The 15,839-nt window shown below is 43.2% G+C and overlaps 1 long non-coding RNA gene across 1 annotated transcript; it reads left to right on the top strand.

Annotated features, from left to right (window-relative positions):
• The first annotated feature begins 484 nt into the window (after nt 1–484).
• LOC139177063 (uncharacterized) lies at nt 485–14,989 on the top strand. The gene is made up of 2 exons (XR_011561469.1): nt 485–10,783; nt 14,220–14,989. It is a non-coding gene; the product is annotated as an uncharacterized lncRNA (long non-coding RNA).
• The last annotated feature ends 850 nt before the right edge of the window (nt 14,990–15,839 follow it).

Below are 15,839 nucleotides of genomic sequence, written 5' to 3'. Positions count from 1 at the left end.
GCCGTATACTTTGATTAAATAAATTGATTACCAGTGGAGGGGAAAGGAGGATGGGGAGAGCAATAGAAGCCAAAGGTGGCACTGAGTATTCCTTTGTTAGCAAACTGAGTTGGCCGTGGAGGGCTTTTCATCACTGGTTCCACCCTCAGAACCTGTGTCTACACTAGCTCCTTCCCAGCCTCTGTCTCAACAGGTAGGTGTTCAGCCTCCAGGTAGAAGATTCTCCCCCAGGGAACTTTGCTTCTCTAAGGATGCCACTGCCTTCAATGTCATATTCTTACCTGCTCTGCTCAGCTGGGGAGATAGCACACCCATGCATTCCTCTCCATCTCCAAAACTCACTTAACCTTGACCTGCATAGACTGTAAACACAGTCCCTTCCTGCTGTCTTCACCCTGATCAGGAGGACAGTGGGCTGGGAGGCAGGGTGAGTTTAGGTGAGCATAAATCCATTTGTGCAACTGAGAAAAGCAAACTTCCAGGGCACAGTCCATCTACGTGGGCTCCCATGTCATCACTGCAGAAAACAAAATAGTGTTCCAAAAATGCCTTTTGCCAACCTGCCAAGATTACGTGAGAAGAAAGTTCCCTTGCATTCCTGTAAACAACGCTATAATTTGCAAAGCACTTTCTTGTCTATTACTGCATTTTAACCTGACTTCGATGAAAGAAAAAGGACAAGCATTATCCCCATTTTACAGTTGAGGTTCCGAGAGATTAAGTGACTTCTGGTGGCACAGGTAAGAGTGCAGCAGGAAGTGGGATTCCTAACACAGTGCTGCAGCCTATACATGCGGGAACTGGGCTTACGTAGGTCTCTGGGTTTGGAAATTTGAGCTATCCATTGCAATGCACTGAGCCCTTAAAAGCTTTTGGGTGATAGTTGTGATGATGGTGGTGGTAATAGTGTGAATTCTGCCTTTATTTTGCCTTCTAGACCAGGTCAGGGTGGAACAGGAGACAGGCTCCTAGATATTAAAAATAAAACCTGATTGAAATGGTCATAAATGCCCTCCCTGTGAGCTGAGAGCTACAAATACACAGCAAGCTCTTGATGACACACAGTTAAGAGAATCATACTGTGCAAGACATGGTACTAGTCTTTAATCCTTTCCTCGACAGGTTTCTACTGGGCACCTACAAGGTGCCAGGTACTGGCTGAAGTCTGGGTCTGTAGTCTCACAGACCATCCTTGCCTATACAGAACGTATAGTTTCTTAGGGGAAGCAGATGTTGATTAGATAATTGTACACACAACCATGATTACAAACTGTGATAATTGCTAAGATTTATGAGCACTTCTAAATCTCCGTGGTGACCTCAGAGCACCACGTCCGAGGTCAGGGGCAGCGGCCAAGAGAAGCTACCTCACGCCCGAGGTCAGGGGCCGCGGCTGGGAGGAGCAACCCCACCTCCAAGGAGCGGTGGCTGCGCGGGCGCAGGAGGGCCTAGAGGAGCTATTCCACGTTCAAGGTCAGAAGGGATGGCGGTGAGGAGATACCCCTCGTCCAAGGTAAGGAGCAGTGGCTGCGCTTTGCTGGAGCAGCCATGAAGAGATACCCCATATCCAAGGTAAGAGAAACCCAAGTAAGACCGTAGGTCTTGCAAGAGGGCATCAGAGGGCAGACACACTGAAACCATACTCACAGAAAACTAGTCAATCTAATCACACTAGGACCACAGCCTTGTCTAACTCAATGAAACTAAGCCATGCCCATGGGGCCACCCAAGACGGGCACATCATGGTGGAGAGGTCTGACAGAATGTCGTCCACTGGAGAAGGGAATGGTAAACCACTTCAGTATTCTTGCCTTGAGAACCCCATGAACAGTATGAAAAAGCAAAATGATAGGATACTGAAAGAGGAACTCCCCAGGTCAGTACTGGTGCCCAATATGCTACTGGAGATCAGTGGAGAAATAACTCCAGAAAGAATGAAGGGATGGAGCCAAAGCAAAAACAATACCCAGTTGTGGATGTGACTGGTGATAGAAGCAAGGTTCGATGCTGTAAAGAGCAATATTGCATAGGAACCTGAAATGTCAGGTCCATGAATCAAGGCAAATTGGAAGTGGTCAAACAGGAGATGGCAAGAGTGAACGTTGACATTCTAAGAATCAGCGAACTCAAATGGACTGGAATGGGTGAATTTAACTCAGATGACCATTATATCTACTACTGTGGGCAGGAATCCCTCAGAAGAAATGGAGTAGCCATCATGGTCAACAAAAGAGTTTGAAATGCAGTACTTGGATGCAATCTCAAAAACAACAGAATGATCTCTGTTCGTTTCCAAGACAAACCATTCAATATCACAGTAATCCAAGTATATGCCTCAACCAGTAATGCTGAAGAAGCTGAAGTTGAACGGTTCTATGAAGACCTACAAGACCTTTTAGAACTAACACCCCAAAAAAGATGTCCTTTTCATTATAGGGGACTGGAATGCAAAAGTAGGAAGTCAAGAAACACCTGGAGTAACAGGCAAATTTGGCCTTGGAATACGGAATGAAGCAGGGCAAAGACTAATAGAGTTTTGCCAAGAAAATGCACTGGTCATAGCAAACACCCTCTTCCAACAACACAAGAGAAGACTCTACACATGGACATCACCAGATGGTCAACACCGAAATCAGATTGATTATGTTCTTTGCAGCCAAAGATGGAGAAGCTCTATACAGTCAGAAAAAACAAGACCAGGAGCTGACTGTGGCTCAGATCATGAACTCCTTATTGCCAAATTCAGACTTAAATTGAAGAAAGTAGGGACAACCACTAGACCATTCAGGTATGACCTAAATCAAATCCCTTATGCTTATACAGTGGAAGTGAGAAATAGATTTAAGGGACTAGATCTGATACACAGAGTGCCTGATCAACTATGGAATGAGGTTCGTGACATTGTACAGGAGACAGGGATCAAGACCATCCCCATGGAAAAGAAATGCGAAAAAGCAAAATGGCTTTCTGGGGAGGCCTTACAAATAGCTGTGAAAAGAAGGAAAGTGAAAAGCAAAGGAGAAAAGGAAAGATATAAGCATCTGAATGCAGAGTTCCAAAGAACAGCAAGAAGAGATAAGAAAGCCTTCCTCAGCGATCAATGCAAAGAAATAAAGGAAAACAACAGAATGGGAAAGACTAGAGATCTCTTCAAGAAAATTAGAGACATCAAGGGAATATTTCATGCAAAAATGGGCTCAATAAAGGACAGAAATGGTATGGACCTAACAGAAGCAGAAGATATTAAGAAGAGGTGGCAAGAATACACAGAAGAGCTGTACAAAAAAGATCTTCACGACCCAGATAATCACGATGGTGTGATCACTCACCTAGAGCCAGACATCCTGGAATGTGAAGTCAAGTGGGCCTTAGAAAGCATCACTAAGAACAAAGCTAGTGGAGGTGATGGAATTCCAGTTGAGCTATTTCAAATCCTGAAAGATGACTCTGTGAAAGTGCTACACTCAATGTGCTAGCAAATTTGGAAAGCTCAGCAGTGGCCATAGGACTGGAAAAGGTCAGTTTTCATTCCAATCCCAAAGAAAGGCAATGCCAAAGAATGCTCAAACTACCGCACAATTGCACTCATCTCACACACTAGTAAAGTAATGCTCAAAATTCTCCAAGCCAGGCTTCAGCAATATGTGAACCATGAACTTCCAGATGTTCAAGCTTGTTTTAGAAAAGGAAGAGGAACCAGAGACCAAATTGCCAACATCTGCTGAATCATGGAAAAAGCAAGAGGGTTTCAGAAAAACATCTATTTCTGCTTTATTGACTATGCCAAAGCCTTTGACTGTGTGGATCACAATAAACTGTGGAAAATTCTGAATGAGATGGGAATACCAGACCACCTGACCTGCCTCTTGAGAAATTGTATGCAGGTCAGGAAGCAACAGTTAGCACTGGACATGGAACAACAGACTGGTTCCGAATAGGAAAAGGAGTACGTCAAGGCTTTATATTGTCACCCTGCTTATTTAACTTCTGTGCAGAGTACATCATGAGAAACACTGGGCTGGAAGAAGCACACGCTGGAATCAAGATTGCCGGGATAAATAACAATAACCTCAGATATACAGATGACGCCACCCTTATGGCAGAAAGTGAAGAGGAACTAAAAAGCCTCTTGATGAAGGTGAAAGAAGAGAGTGAAAAAGTTGGCTTAAAACTCAACATTCAGAAAACGAAGGTCATGGCATCTGGTCCCATCACTTCATGGGAAATAGATGGGAAAACAGTGGAAACAGTGTCAGACTTTATTTTTCTGGGCTGCCAAATCACTGCAGATGGTGACTGAAGCCATGAAATTAAAAGATGCTTACTCCTTGGAAGAAAAGTTATGACCAACCTAGACAGCATATTGAAAAGCAGAGACATTACTTTGCCAACAAAGGTCTGTCTAGTTAAGGCTATGGTTTTTCCAGTGGTCATGTATGGATGTGAGAGTTGGACTGTGAAGAAAGCTGAGCACCAAAGAGTTGATGCTTTTGAACTGTGGTGTTGGAGAAGACTCTTGAGAGTCCCTTGGACTGCAAGGAGATCCAACCAGTCCATTCTGAAGGAGATCAGCCCTGGGATTTCTTTGGAAGGAATGATGCTAAAGCTGAAACTCCAGTACTTTGGCCACCTCATGTGAATAGTTAACTCATTGGAAAAGACTCTGATGCTGGGAGGGATTGGGGGCAGGAGGAGAAGGGGACGACAGAGGATGAGATGGCTGGATGGCATCACTGACTCGATGGACGTGAGTCTGAGTGAACTCTGGGAGTTGGTGATGGACAGGGAGGCCTGGAGTGCTGTGATTCATTGGGTCTCAATGAGTCGGACACAATTGAGCGACTGAACTGAACTGAACTTATAGCCCAAAGGTCTGAGCAAAGGTTTCCCAAAGGAAGTGGCCTGCCAGCTGGAGCTGCCTGGCAGATGATGAGGGATAGCAGTCCTGGCAGGTGAGGTAGACACAGCAATGTGCCCTAACCTGTCAAGAGAGAACTTGCCTTCAACCAAGGGGTGCAGTCAGCAGACAGCCTTGCATAGCATTTGCACAGAACTGCCTTGCCTGAGGTCACTGCCACACCCTAACTGCAGAAGCCCATGGGAGGTGCTGGAGCAGTATTTGTTCCAGGGCTTCCCCAGGATGTTGGCTGAAGCTTTGGCAGGCCTGCTTATGGGTTTTCTTTCTCTGCCTGATCATGCTTCCTCCTACTTCATCTTACAGCAGTGGATTCTTCATATTCATCTTGCACCTCACATTCCATCTTAGCATTGTTGGGACGTAGACAGCATCACAAGCCAGGGATCGCTGGAGGCTGAGATGTCTGAAGAGCATCAGGAAGTCTAGGGTGATTGCAGTTCAGATGTGAGGGAGGGGCAGGACTGGAAGACAAGGGTCAGAGATGAGCTGTGGTAGGCCAGGTTCTAATTGTAATAATTTTGGTTTCATTTAAAGAACTATTAGAAGCCCCTGGAAGGCTTAAAATAATAAGAGAATTACATGATCATATTTATATTTAAAATTCTGGTGATTGGAAGATGAATTGGAGGAGGGCAACGGAGGGTGCAGGAGGATTACCTATGGCACAATAAGGTCCTGGGTTGGCCTGGACTAGAGTGTGGGTGATGGGAAATGGACGGGCATCCTGAGGACCTGGTATAATACCTGGCACATGGAGGTTTTCAATAAATTTTCATTAAATGAATGTGGAAGTTGATTCTACAAGGCTCTCAAAGTACTTGCAGTCCAGTAGGAGTTGGGCAGTTCATGGTAAGTGTGGTACAGCCAGCTCTTGGAGTAAATGAGGGCCATTCCACTCAGTGAGGATGATGAGAGTCGTTCATAAGTAACCACAGAACAGAACAGAAGGTGAGAGGTTCTTCCCAGAAGAGCAGATGGGCACTGTAGTGTTGTAGGGAGAGGTAGATGACCTCTCGGAAGAATGTCAGATCATGCTTGGGCTGAGTGCTTAGGTAACTCGAGGGTAGCTCTGAGTCCTTTGCTCCCAAGGACTCTTAGGAAGCTGGTAGAAGTTAGCACTCTCAGCAATCAAATACCTTGACTTGCCCCTTGGAAGGAGGGCTATGATAAACCTAGACAGTGTATTAAAATGCAGAGACGTCACTTTGCCAACAAAGTTCCAGATAGTCAAAGCTTTGGTTTCTCACTGTAGTCATATAGTTGTGAGAAGTGGACCATAAAGAAGGCTGAGCATCAAAGAATTGATGCTTTTGAATTGTGGTGTTGGAGAAGACTCTTTTGAGTCCCTTGGACTGCAAGGAGATCAAACCAGTCATACCTAAAGGAAATAAACCCTGACTATTCACTGGCAGGACTGATGCTGAAGCTGAAGCTCCAACACTTTGGCCACCTGATGTGAACAGCTGACTCACTGGAAAAGACCCTGATTCTTGGAAAGACTGAAGACAAAAGGAGAAGGGGGAAGCAGAGGATGAGATGGTTAGATAGCATCACTAACTCAGTGGACATAAATCTGAGCAAACTCGGAGAGATAGTGAAAGACAGAGGAGCCTGGTATGTTGTAATCTATGGAGAGGTTGCAAACAGCCAGACATGACTTAGCAACCAAGCAACAAAGGTCTAAGCCAGTGATTCTAAAGTGGTTTCCAGAGTTTTGGCTTAAAATGTAAATTCCAGAGCCTTCGTACAGACTTGCTGGTTCTGAAACTCCAGGGATAGTTTTACCCAGAGATTTTCCTTTACTCAAGATTCTGATGTGCACTAAAATTTGAGAACCACAGGTGCAGGGCAAGGCAGGGTACTATCATGGTGGGAAAAGTCCAGATCAGGAAAGTCTGGATTCTGGTTCCAAATTTGTCACTAATCAGATGTATGACCTTGAACCAATACTATCTCTTCTTGAGCCTTAAACTCTTCATCTGCAGAACTACTTGCATTTGTATGTGATTTCTAAGTTACTGGCTCTTCTGAGAGCTTAAAGACAGTCAAGCTTCCCCCTCCATTGCAACTGACTCCCCCAATCACAGCTGCAGCCTCTGTTCACTATGGTTTCCTTACCTGTCGGCGAGGTGACAACATTATCTGCCTCAGAGAATTACTGAGAGGATTAAAATGACATTTTAAAAATTTATTTTCCTTGTGGATATTTGGGTAGATTAGAAAGTCCGAAAGGATATACACTCTATTGTTAAAGATGCTTATCTTTGAATGGTGGGATTATTGGTGATTAAGCTTTCTTTTTGCTTAATGTATTATCAATATTTTAATAAATGATAAATTTAAAAAGGAATGTTAAAAATAAAAATAAATTAATTAAAATTAATTAAATTAAATTAAAAAATAAATTAAAAATTTTATTATAAACATGGAATTAGCATATAATCCAGCAATTCCTCTTCTGGGTATATACACAAAAGAGTTAAAGGCAAGCAGGGACTTGAACAGATATTTGTGCACCAGTGTTCAAAACAGCATTATTCACAATAGTCAAAAGGTGGAAACAACCCAAAGCTCAGACGAATGGATATACAAAATGTGGATAATCAAAATAAAATGAAATATTACTCAACCCTTAAAAGGAAGGAAATTTTGACATACCCTATTACATAGATGAAATTTAAAGACATTATGTTAAGTGAAAAGAATATAGGCACATTATACAGACACAAAAGGACAATTATTGTATTACTTTGTGTTTAAAAGAGGCAACTATAATAAGAAAATTATAGAGACAAAAATTAGAATAGATTAGCAAGGGCTGGATGGAAAGTGGAATGGGGAGTTACTTTTTAAGAGGGGACAGTCTCCGCTTGGGAGGATGAGAAAGTTCTAGAGACGGATGGTGGTGATGGTTGCACAACAGTGGAAATGTACTTAAACTGGACACTTACAAATGTTCGGAATGGTAAATTTTACATTATGTATATTTTACCACAAAAACTAATGACCAAGGATTTCCTATGCCATGCAAGAACGTTTAAAGAAGGAAACAATATAAATGCTGATGGTTTCAGACACAGCTATGGAGCTGCTTCTGGAGGCATTTGTGTACGTTTCTCCCTTTTCCTCCCCACCCCCTCTCTCTTTCTGCCACGTACCAGTCAGCTCCCATCCTTGGTCCTTGTACTTTCCTTTCTAAATAAGAACCTCATTTTTGAGAAGTTGGGCTTCAGTTTTTAGTGGAAATTTAGGGGGAGGGTTTCTTTGAGATCCCATTTGCTCTGAGTGTCTTTGGAACAACTAATTTCCTCTCTAACAAGTAAATATTAGTTGAGGCGAGCTGATAGCCAGGACACATGTACTAGTAAGCTTTCAAAATGACGTGCAAAGTAGGTTAAAGATAAACTTGTGATACACAGCCAAGCTGGACACAGGCAACTGGTGCATTTGACACAGTGGAATTCGTGGAGATTGGGACTGAATAGAGACATTTCACAAAAGCCATATTTGCAGTTCAGTATTGCACTGATAACATTTCAAAACGGAGGCAGACGTGTTGTGGTCTTAGCAGCTGACGCAACAAAACCAGGTATCAGAGAACAGGGGTAGGGCAGGGTAGAGGAGTGGAAGAGAGCAATTGTATAACATTCAGGAGCAAACATAACCCCCGTCAATCAGGGGGTATTTATTGTTCCACATCCTTTGATTTCCTGCTCCCTGGATTTTACTTTTTCCATAGAGGGCATTTGGGAAAAATTTCAGAAATAGCTCTAGGGATTAATATAAAGAGAATTCTTAGCAGGAAACTCAATGACTTCAGCTATTCAGTGCCCCCAAATAGGCACAATATTAAGTAAGCAATGGCTCAAATCAATACTTTGACTGGTTTACTCATTCAGTATCCCAGATATTTTCTTCATGAAGCCACAGAATCTTTCACCTAGAGAAGCTTGCAAAATAGTTTTGGGACCTCAGAAGTTAGGAGAAAAAATATTTATGCAATATCATAAGCTGTTGTCATTTGCTGTTCTCATTTACTCCTTTAGTTTTGGGGGGTTTTGGATTCTAATTCTGCGTGCGTATGTTTGGTGAAGGAAAATGCAGCATTTATTGTAAAGGCACCAGTACAAGGAGGGTGGGTGACTAGTGTTCTAAAACCCTGCACTAGGGAACCTGGACCTAGAGAGGTGGGCTGGGGGAAGTGGGAAGGAGGCTCAAAAGGGAGGGGATATATGTACACTTACAGCTGATTCATTTTGTTGTACAGCAGAAACTAACACCACATTGTAAAGCAATTCTACGCCAACAAAACAATACAAAAACAAGAAAGGGAATCTGTTTCCTATTTTATGCCTGGAGAAACAAGCATAAATTATCTGTGATTTGGGTTTAGCATCAGAGTGACCTGGGAAAAAGCTGTCTTCATTAGCAATAATATTATTATGATAGGGACAGAGTAAAGGGACAAAGTGGGTGATTAAATTCCACTAGGGGATTGTAAGTATAAAAAATACAGGCTATCCCTGTAAGTCAATGATTACTCAAAAAAGTAGGTTTGCTTAACCACAAAACAGGTTGTTTAGAAACAAAATCTTACAACAGAAGTGTGAGAAACGCTCCAAAACAATATAATAACGGTGGCATGAGACCCACATCCTGCCCAGTGAGCTCAGTAAGTTAATGATCCCTAGGGCATGCTCTTTGCACACATAAAAATAATAATTTGTAGACCTAGCTTGACCATGCCAGGACAAGAAAACTCCTCTGCCCAACCTGGAGGAGGAGCTGATGGTGGAAGCATGATGTCTACTCAAGAAAGACAGATTTTTCTGCCTCCACTTTTATTTTGATTATAAAACTGTGGCCCACAAGTTCTCGGGCATGGCATCCTCTCACCTGCTCACTTGTAAGCCTCACAAGTATCCTGTTCTAGTAAGTTATTTCTTATCTATCACTTTGCCTCTTGCTGAATTCTTTCTGTGCTGAGACATAAAGGACTATGACACCAGAGCTCTTCAGAGCCTCCAAAATGACACCAAATGGTTTCAATTATAGCTAACATTTTTATTAAGCATTTTTAATGTGTCAGATACTGTGCTAAGCACTTTACTGCATCATATCAAACAACCCTCAGAACAACCTTATGACATATTTACTACTATGATCCCTATTACACAGATAGGAAAATTGATATTCAGAGAGATTGGGCTACTTTTCAAGATCACATAGCTAATGAGTGGCAAGACCTTCGCTAAGACCTGAACTTCAGATCTCAAAGGTTAAAGGCTCAGTCCCACAAGACTGCCCCTACTTTAGATACCAGCTGCGACTCTTCACTCAGATTCAGTAATTCTCTCGGATGACTCACAGAACTCAGGAAGGTTCTATGCTTATTATAATTTTATTATAAAGGATATATCTCAGGAGCAACCAAATGGAAGAGATGCATAGGGTGGGTGTGGGGAGGGGAACAGCAGCATGAGACGTAGAGGAGGGCACACCATCCTGCTAGCAAATGGATATGTTTGCTAACTAACCAGCATCCACCTGCAGACACACAGCAAAGCCAACCTACGGATACCAGGTTGTGGTGGAGGAAAGTATAGCATTTATTATAGGGCACCAAAGCCAAGGAGTGGAGAGAAAAGCCACAGAACCATTCCAACTTGATCTTTGAAGTTTGGGTTTTAAAAAAAATTTTGTTTTAACTTATACGCAAATATTCTTTTCTGATTTTGTATTATTGTTATTTTATTTTTGTTTTTTGTCCATGCCATGCTGCATGTGGGAATCTTAGTTCTCTGACCAGGGATCAAATCAGTGGCCCCTGCATTGGAAGCACAGTCTTAACCTCTGGACTTCCAGGTAAGTCTCTGGGTTTTTTTCTTTTTTTTTTTAAAGGGAAGAATGAAGAGGCTGGGATTAATCATCTTCTGACATTTCTGTGACATTTCGTAATCAGAGTTTTGGGGGTAGGGATGTCTCTGGTTTACAATTCTCTGGCCAGGAGATCCAACAGATAGGAGGGCTCATCTTGCCCTGGAGAAACAATCTGAATTTGTACATTAATGATGATACCTGTAATAGCAATGTTACTACACTGACGATGTTATCTTAATGATGTAGTTGGCTCAGCAGTGAGAAATCTGCTTGAAATGCAAGAGATGCCGAACACTCAGTTTCGATCCCTGAGTTGAGAAGATCCCTTGGAGAAGGAAATGGCAACCCACTCCAGTAGCCTGGCAGGCTACAGTCCATGAGGTTGCAAAGAGTCAAACACAACTGAACACAGCACAGCTTAATGATATTATTGACAACAGCAATTTTAGTCATCTGGCTGTTTGATTAGTGTTCCGTTAGCACAGAATTGAGGTCAGAGGGGATAAGAAAAGAATAAAGTTTTGGATAGACAGATTAATCATAAACTCAGTAATGGGGGGACTTGGTTTCATGTTCACCAACTCATAAGTTCCCCAAGGCTCCTTGTTCAAAAGTTTTGAACTTTTGATTGTTGATTACATCAATCAATGTAAGGTAGGCACGATTGATTACATCATTGACCACTGGTGATTGAACTCAATCTCTAGACTCATTCATCTCTCTGAAGTTTGGGAGGTGGGGCTCAAATTTCTAATCAAGTGTGTGGCTGGCTAACTCCTCTCTTGAAACTATCTAATGGCTCATGTTGAGCCACCTCGTCACCAGAAAATGCTTTTAAGTGTCTCACTCTGCTTTTTAAGGGGCTCTAGTGAGTGTAAAGTTGGCTTAAAGCTCAACATTCAGAAAATGAAGATCATGGCATCCGGTCCCATCATTTCATGGGAAATACATGGGGAAACAGTGGAAACAGTGTCAGACTTTATTTTTGGGGGCTCCAAAATCACTGCAGATGGTGACTGCAGCCATGAAATTAAAAGACGCTTACTCCTTGGAAGGAAAGTTATGGCCAACCTAGATAGCATATTCAAAAGCAGAGACATTACTTTGCCAACAAAGGTTCATCTAGTCAAGGCTATGGTTTTTCCTGTGGTCATGTATGGATGTGAGAGTTGGACTGTGAAGAAGGCTGAATGCCGAAGAATTGATGCTTTTGAACTGTGGTGCTGGAGAAGACTCTTGAGAGTCCCTTGGACTGCAAGGAGATCTAACCAGTCCATTCTGAAGGAGATCAGCCCTGGGATTTCTTTGGAAGGAATGATGCTAAAGCTGAAACTCCAGTACTTTGGCCACCTCATGCGAAGAGTTGACACACTGGAAAAGACTGTGATGCTGGGAGGGATTGGGGGCAGGAGGAGAAGGGGACGCCAGAGGATGAGATGGCTGGATGGCATCACTGACTCAATGGACGTGAGTCTGGGTGAACTCTGGGAGTTAGTGATGGACAGGGAAACGTGGCGTGCTACAATTCATGGGTCACAGAGTCGGACACGACTGAGTGACTGAACTGAACTGAACTGAACTGAGTGAATGTTAGTTACTCAGTTGTGTCCAGCCCTTTGCAACCCCATGGAGCATAGCCTGCCATGATCCTCTGTCCATGGAATTCTCCAGGCAAGAATACTGGAGTGGGTTGCCATTCCCTTTGCCAGGGGATCTTTCTGACCTAGGAACTGAACCCTGGTTTCCTGCACTGCAGGCATATTCTTTAGCCTCTGAGCCATGAGGGAAGCCCTAAGGGGATCTACGTGGTCTCTTGAATTTCTCAATCAGTAATCTTCTGCTCCAGGAGTATATGGGTCTGTAGTCCCCTTGTGGCTTTCATGAGCTACGTCCACTACTTTCCACAGCTTTTCCCAACCTGAGATCTGAGCTGTGCCATATTTGGCCATCTGAGCTCCAAGTTAGGCAACACAGGGACCAAGCAGACAGCTCCCACACTGGTTAAAATGTTGAAAATTAGGTCCACTCTTCCTTCTCTAGTTCACAGAAGAAAACTGGGAAATGGGTAGCTACTCCCCTAAACTACTATCTGTCATGATGAGGAAAGGGTGGGGCAGGGACAAGTAAAAACACCATAAAACTTCTTCTACTTTGCATGTGGCTTTTTTGACTGATTTGTAGAGCTCTTATTAAGCTAGTTTACCCAATCTCTGATTGTTGATTTAATGTTTACATGGGGGAAATGAGGGCCTAGAGCCTACTAATCCACCGTCTTGCTGATGTCAGTCTGACAAAAACAGAGTAAATGGATAAAAACAGGTAATTAAATAGTTAATCCCACTAGAGGATTGTAAGTAAAAAAAAATATGGGACACCCCTGTAAGTTAATGATTACTAAAGACAACAGGTTTGCTTAACCATGAAACCAAGCAGGCTTGCTTAGGTATAAAACCATGCAACAGAAGCATGAAACATGTTCCCACACAAAACAATGGTGGCATGAGACTTGCATCCTGCCCAGTGAGCTCAGTAAGTTAATGATCCCTAGGGCATGCTCTTTGCACACATAAAAAACTGTAATTTGTGGATCTAGCTTGACCATGTATGGACAAGAAAACTCCTCTGCCCAACCAGGAGGAGGAACTAATGGTGGAAGCATGATGTCTACTCAAGAGAGACAAAGATTTTTCTGCCCCCAACTTTTCCTTTGATCATAAAACTGTAGCACAGTGAGTTCCTGGGCACAGCATCCTCTTGCCCCTCTGCTTGTTAGCCTCACAAGCATCCTATTCTAATAAATCATTTCTTATCTATCACTTTGCCTCTTGCTGAATTATTTTCTGTGCTGAGACATAAAGGACTATGGTACTGGAGCTCTGTGGAGCCGTGAAATGACACCAAATGGTTTCAATTCAAAAGGTCTTTTAGTATTATGTGACCATAGCAAATTCCCTGTGGTCTCCACCAGGTAGATAACAGGTGAGTGGGACAAACCAGGGCTCTGGTAAAAACACGGCGAAGCTGGTGTCTATATTTCCTCCATACTGAGAGAAGGCCAGAATGTCAGAACCAAAAGGGCCTGTGATTATCCAGTCCCCACCCCCATGAAGATAGGGGCCAATGAGGGTTATCACCGCCCCCCATACCCTGAGCCATTGAGATCTGAGATGAAGTGTGTGAATGAAAAATGTCATCTGCCAGATCAGTAAGCAAAGCATGCTTCATCCATCAAACTAGTAACCATTGCAGCCACCTCCCACTGTGTGCCCTGAAGGAATTCAGAACGGAGAAAGCAGGACACTGGCACTGGATATCTAAGATGCACGTGAAAGGAAGGATTTCAATGAGCCCAGATTCTTGCATCCTCCTAAACATAGAAAACCGCTAAATTCACTAACTTGAGGTGTCTTGTTTTCTTTAGTTAGCAGTAAACTTCTAGTCAAGGCTATGGTTTTTCCAGTGGTCATGTATGGATGTGAGAGTTGGACTGTGAAGAAAGCTGAGCACCGAAGAATTGATGCTTTTGACTGTGGTGTTGGATAAGACTCTTGAGAGTCTCTTGGACTGCAAGGAGATCCAACCAGTCCATCCTAAAGGAGATCAGTCCTGGGTGTTCATTGGAAGGACTGATGCTGAAGCTGAAACTCCAATACTTTGGCCACCTCATGCGAAGAGTTGACTCATTGGAAAAGACTCTGATGCTGGGAGGGATTGGGGGCAGGAGGAGAAGGGGACGACAGAGGATGAGATGGCTGGATGGCATCACCAACTTGATGGACATGAGTTTGGGTAAACTCTGGGAGTTGGTGATGGACAGGGAGGCCTGGCGTGCTGCAATTCATGGGGTCACAAAGAGTTGGACACGACTGAGCGACTGAACTGAACTGAATCTTTTAATGGGCTTCCCTGGTGGCGCGGACGGTAAAAAATCCTCCTTCAGTGCAGGGTACCTGGGTTCAATCCCTGTGTTCGGAAGATCCCCTGGAGAAGGAAATGGCTACCCACTCCAGTATTCTTGCCTGGAAAATCCCATGGACAGTTCCAACTACCTGCTTTTTATTGCGGAAACTCCTATATATCCTGGTTCCTCCCTGACCTCTTCAGAGCAGTCCCTCAGAGCTATCTGAGAGGCTGTTTTCCAGGCTTAAGTCCTCAGTCTTGTCTGCCAAATAAAACATAATTCTTAACTTCTAGATTGTGTTTTTATTTTTCAGTCAACAAGTGTTTTTCTCTCCCTTCTCAGGAAAAAGTTAACTGCTCACGTTGAAAGTAATTTTACAGTCTGCTAAACACTTTCCCTTTTGTTTTCTTACTCAATTTTCAACCACCCTGAGAGATGGGTGCTATTAACCCATTGTACAGATAAGGCAACTGGGAGTGGAAGAGCTGCAGATTTCTTCTCGGCCACATAGTTTATCTAATGACAGAGTCAGAACTTCCCTTTGAAAACCTATTTCTGTAGGTTTCCCCTTGCTGAATTCTTTTCTGTACTGAGACATAAAGGACTACGGTACTGGGGCTCTTCAGAGCCCTGAAATGACACCAAATGGTTTCAACTCTAAAGATATTTTAATAATATGTGACCATAGCTGTAATTCTGCCAGTGGTTAAAGTGATATATGCAGTGTGGAGTCCCCTTCTCTTCCTCCATGAACAAAGAGCCTGTGGGTTCTTCCTAAAGGTGACAGAACTGGGAAAGCCAGATTCCAGGACAATAAAGGAGTTCTGATATTCAGGGTCATTTCTGATGGATGATACAGCAGTGATGCAAGTCCCACATGATGAGGACAGGGTCTAATGGTCACAGGCTTTGTCCCAGTAAGTGCAAAGAAAAGTGTCAGCTCTCAAGCCAGAGGTACCACTCACAAGGAGCAACTGAAAGTGTTTTTTTACTTAGAAGACCAGCACCTAGGCCTTCCAGCTTCAAGGCTCTGATTCTGGGCTCCCAACTTTCTTCTCTTGCCACAGGCTCAGGCATTCCACTTGCCGGGTTAAATGCTTGATTAGACCCTCTGGTAACAAGTACAGAGCTTCACTTTCT

The sequence above is a fragment of the Bos indicus genome, chromosome 18 (genome assembly GCF_029378745.1).
Source record: "Bos indicus isolate NIAB-ARS_2022 breed Sahiwal x Tharparkar chromosome 18, NIAB-ARS_B.indTharparkar_mat_pri_1.0, whole genome shotgun sequence".
NCBI lineage: Eukaryota > Metazoa > Chordata > Mammalia > Artiodactyla > Bovidae > Bos > Bos indicus.
The sequence above is the reverse complement of the archived record's forward strand: the minus strand, read 5'-3'. Positions and strand labels throughout refer to the sequence as shown.